Below are 5,427 nucleotides of genomic sequence, written 5' to 3' on the forward strand. Positions count from 1 at the left end.
CTCTTCGATGCATTCTTTTTCTCAACAAAGTGAAACTATTGTCTCTAAGCACTAACGTTTGATAGATCTTCAGTTCGTAATTGCATGAACACGCTTGTGAACTTCGTGAAAAAGAATATCACTGTGCTTTGTCAATACTAGTCTTGGCCCAAGACGCTAGTGATCGATAGTGGACGGTGAATAGTGCGCCCTCTAATGGCACCACAATCACACCAGCGGGCCTACTCGCACTAATGTCTTGGCCATTTCGTATCAGCAGTTCAAGTTATCTTTACACGAAGAACCCTAACCCCCAAATGCGTCCAAAACCTGTTTTTCCAGAGAAGGGTAAACCTTTGGTTGACCAGGGCCCAATTTCATAGAGCTGCTTAAGCAGAAAATTTGCTTAAGTACGAAAAAACATTGCTTAGTAAAATTAGGTTAGCGGCCAAAACACCATGTGATGTACATTGCTTGTGACTGGTATTTAGCTGTTGTTTACTTAGCATAACAATCGCATGGAGTTTTGGCCGGTAACCTGATTTTATTAAGCAAGACGTTTTTGTGCTTAAAGCAAATTTTGTACTTAAGGAGCTCTATGAAATTGGCCCCTGGCTTAGTCCACAGAAGGTTCACTCAACCTGCATCGTGTGGACCTGTTTTGTATTCAGGTATTATATAGTCCACACAAAGAAGGCAAGGTTGTGCGATGTAAGTTTAAAAAGCGCCTTCTTTTGTTAAGCACCGAGTTCACAATCCATGCCTTATAATATCATTATTTAGAGGTATGTAACAATAGTGGGATCAGTTCCAATCACCGCTATACCTCCCTGGCATTCCGCTAGGTCCGTGGCAGCGCCCTCCTGCGGCTGTTCATCATGTTTGAGGAAGAGTACAATAGAATCGTCTTGAATCAAGCCTGTCAATGAGTAATGCGGATAATGCGGACAAGGAGGCGGGAATAGGGTTTGCCCAATGCAGTGCAATTGATGGTCGTCAAAATGTAATAGGAAGATTATGCACTCTCCTCTGAGTGACGTTCCATTGTCCATCCTGGGAATGTTTAAATACCTTGTATTTGGATTTTTCGTGCATGAGAACGCCCTCAGCGGTAAGAAATTGACTGCCTGACCGCCATTTCCGACAATGGGCGCTAAAATTGACCATTTTACCGCTGCGAGGAAAACTCTTGGTGGCGCCCGGTATTGTTAACTACAGCGCTACATGTATTTGTTTGTGGTTAGAATCTTTAGTTTAGGGCTGGGAACCAGACAACAGGATTTCAACACCAGAGGGCGCGCATCGCTCGTGCTCACCGAGCTTAGTGACTGCTGGATTCAGGAGCGCTGATACATTTCTAAACGCTTATTACACTATACCCCTTTTCCCCACATGTTTGGATCTATGGAATGTTAAGATTTATATCTGTTGCATGTTTGAGCATCGTAGAAAAAAAATATTGCCTTCTAATTCAATTCAAGTCGACAAAAAAAGGTAAATTCACAATTTCCTCTGTCGTTTTATCACCAAAATCTCAATTCAACTCTAAAATATTCTTTTTCTCGTGTCATATTTTCAATGGGCAGCGCTGATAAAATCCTACAACCAGGCACTCTATATTAACTAAAAATGTACAAAATATGCACCCTTCTCGCGACTATTCATTTAGGGGGAGACAATTCCCATGTACGTCACATTCTTACATTTTGTTTGGGGGGAGGGGGGGGGCTAGACAAAAACAATTTTGAGGCCCCCCCCCCCCCCGCCCCGTAGAACTGCCATTGCTTGTTGCACATGAAGGTTACACGTAGATGTCACAGGCCTATGGCGAAGGTAAAAATGAGGTTTTTATCGGTGAAAACGCACCGAGCGCTCCATCCAGAAAATGAGTTCTGCCCTTTTGGTGTTTGGGTTGGCGTTTACAGTGTGAGTTTGTTACTGCATTCATTAGGGGACGCTGAACAATTACACGATAGGGTTGAACAATAGAGGACAATATAGGTCCACAATTGACGATTGTGTACAAAATACATTGGAGGTCTTCCTCAAAAGTTAGTACAAACAAAGGAGGTACAATAGGGGGTCCACGATTGCAGGTGAATACACATTTGTGTGTATGTGTTAGGGTTGGGGTTTGGTGGGGTTTGGTGTTAATTTTGGTGTTGGATTATAGTTGGAGCTTGTGTTGCAAAAGGCGATAGGTCAATCGTGAAACAGCTCCCTACCGTACTCTCATGAATTTGACCTTGCCTTAGTAATTAATGGCACAAAAGGTTTCCTTTGTGCAAACAAGGATTTCATCTTTCCTTGCGAGGTTAAACATACGGATACGGCAACGTTGAGCAAGATTTAATCGACTTAGCCGCGCACTGTTCACTGTTCGAAGACCCTGATTACTTCGTGTATGGAGTACAATCGGTAATTTAACTTTCAATGCAAACTCAAACTCAAAATATCGTTTTCCCGGATGAATTTTCCCATAATGGAGTTGAAAGAAAAATCCATTTAAGGCCCAAAAAAAAAAATTCGGTCTCTGGTCAGACCAAAGTTCCGGAATTGACGAGGCCACGCGACTTTTTTTTTTGTTCTTTCTTTCTTCTAGCTTGGATTGTACAGACAAGGTGGGGTACTATTTTGCTTTTTTGGTGTCCTCATGTACATTGGTGTCCTCCATAATTTGCCTTGGTGCTTTCGATCATTTGCCTTGGTGCAATTTCCCATTCCTTGGTGCTCTTTGGTAAAAAAAAATGAGGAGGTGCGGAAATAGAGGGCGCTGTTGGAGCTACCACGGAACATTTTGGAAAAAAAAAGATCGACGCGCATGATTAAAATCGACGCGCGCGCTGACCAGAGACCGACTTTTTTTTTTTTTTTGGCCTAATAGATCTCTCCTTCGCTTGTACCCCCGTCCTGCAGACAGGACGCTGGGAAGGGCTGATGAATTCACGCGCTGATTGGATAGAATTTGCGTGACCTGTGACCGGCAGGTCCTCACGGCCATGACCCTGCAAGGTTGGTCGTTAAGACTGAGTCATTCATCACTCTTTTATTCCCATTCATAAATGCCTTTTTTTGTCTTTGAAAAGCGTAATAATGTAGGAAAGTCCGTAAAAATTATCCGTTTTGTAAATTTTCAATTCCTGTCAGTTGCTCAGGCTCCGTTTCGAATTCACAAAGGGTCAAAATGCTTATTATTCAACGCTCAAAATTTGTCCACATGGTCTGCAATGAAAAAGAAATCACATCCGGTATTGTGTGTATGCATTTCAAGGAGTGCGTTCGATTACTTCCCCCGTGCTTACTTGTGCAAGCGAGACAGCGTTTGATTTACCTCTGACGTGACTTCTCGAGCTTACTAGAGCCTAGCCCAAGTGACCGACTCGCCGAGCCGGTTAGTTGGGTAAGTATCCCATAAGGCCATGCAATAAACATGGCTGCCAACGTGATGTCCGGCGGGCGCCTCAGGCCGTGTGCTTCCAGGGCTACAGCTACGTCTATTGTCAGCCCGTCACCGTGTATTTTCAATGGGCGCGGACCTAGACCTAGCTGTAGACAGTTGATTCGGATGCAGCCTCAGTGTCATTTCAAAGTTCAACCTTAAACCGTTCGTTTATTTAGCTCCACTGCGCATGCCTGTCATCACGCGAGGAGCAAGCGCGAGTAAGCCGGGGGAAGTAATCGAACGCACTCTATGAGAAAGTTTCATTTAAGGTGTAATCTACGTGGATCGAAAAGAATAGGAAGCACAAAAAGTACCAGGCAACGACATCGTCATCACATCATGAGCCATTTCCACACTTTCCTTGAAATCGGTTGAGCTTGTTTTTTACATGTCTTTTTTTTTTAACATGAATTGTTTCAAAACCCTATTGAAAATCCAACCAATATTTACCATGAATAAAGTCATGATTCCAAGCTCCAAAATGATATAAAATAATGGCGTTACGTATTCCGGCTGCGACGCAAGACCGTCGCAAAAAAAATATGTTGCAGGTATTTTGGGACGCGCTGTAGAACGGGTTTAAGTCCCGATGTGACGACAGTTTGTACATCTCATTGCGTTTGTTATTTTGTCCCGTGGACTATTTCTACACCATTTATTCAGTAAACACTTCATGGACATTTAGAAAACTACAAGATCAGTATCTGAATTTAATTATTGTCGGCCTATGCCGCGGTAGCAAGACAACGATTCACGACGTAATTCACGTCGGCTAAATGCATAATTATTGTTCTTCGGATATAGATGCAAACACACGCCATCACAAAATAAAAGCGACGAGTGTTCTTTTGAATGAAACTGCCGTTTGAGGTCGGTTTTTTTTCTTCAAATTTAATTTAAAAGCTTGTCAATGAAAAGATGAGTATTAAAAATACCTTATGATAAACAATCAGCTATTAATGCAACCATCATCATGCACGAGGGACATTCCGTTGAATAAACCATGCTATTGCTACACAAATGTTCATATTATGAGCGACTGAAGGTTTCGTCTTTGATAAGTCAGCCAAAGAAAAAGAAAACAGCCAAGGGATGAGCTCTGCTGATGTCGCTCGTCATTTTTTTCATCCAATAAGGAATAATAATATTAATATTTTGGGAAGCTCATTATCCTTACTCAGCTGAGAAGCTGAATTGCGAAGGACGCGGCTACTCGTGGTCGAGCTGCAGGCAGGGAAAGGCGTCTTTGGCAGCCAGCCATACTATCCATATTATAAGACCACGGAGCTCAGCCAGAGATCGAATGTGTTTGATTTTTTTTCGGACGGAGGAAAACCGGATCGAAGGCCCGGAGAAAAACCATTGTGGCACAGGAGAGAACCAACGCACAACTTTATCAGCGGCATAGCCAGGGTGGTCATCCTTGGGGGAGAGTGGGGGCTGCATGTTACAGTCGAGGGACGCCCAATGTTACGAGTGCTCAACGGTAAAAGTTTTTTATCACCGGACACCCGGCCTCCGTAAAAACAAATAGAGTAGGGGGAGGGCTAGATACTATCTTTCAATAGGGCGCTGTTCAAAACTGAATTTATGGTCATTGTCAGACAATTTTGCGTTCCACGGGACGTTAAAATAAACAGTATATAAATTCGCAAAACCCCATAATCGTGGTTTGGTGTTTTTTGGCGATTGCCAAATTTCCAGTGGGGGGAGGGGGAGGGGGAGGGGAGGGCTACTGGGGAGGGCCTGAAGGGGGGGGGCGGCGACGATTTTTATGGGGGGGGAGGGGGGCGTGCGGAAACGAACCTGGGCCACAGTGGTGAGAGGCGAGCGCTTTACGCATACAAACTAGCCACCCACGCCACCCTTTTGCGAGTCGAGCACGGTGTCGTCGTGGCAACGTCACAGCCATGCCGCATGATTTGCCAATAGCGGCGGATTGGACGGCTGCATAACGAACCGTAGGCTACACGGCGATTTTCATTTTTCTTCAGTCTTCTCGCATA

The sequence above is a fragment of the Patiria miniata genome, unplaced genomic scaffold (genome assembly GCF_015706575.1).
Source record: "Patiria miniata isolate m_02_andy unplaced genomic scaffold, ASM1570657v1 HiC_scaffold_30, whole genome shotgun sequence".
NCBI classification, from domain to species: domain Eukaryota; kingdom Metazoa; phylum Echinodermata; class Asteroidea; order Valvatida; family Asterinidae; genus Patiria; species Patiria miniata.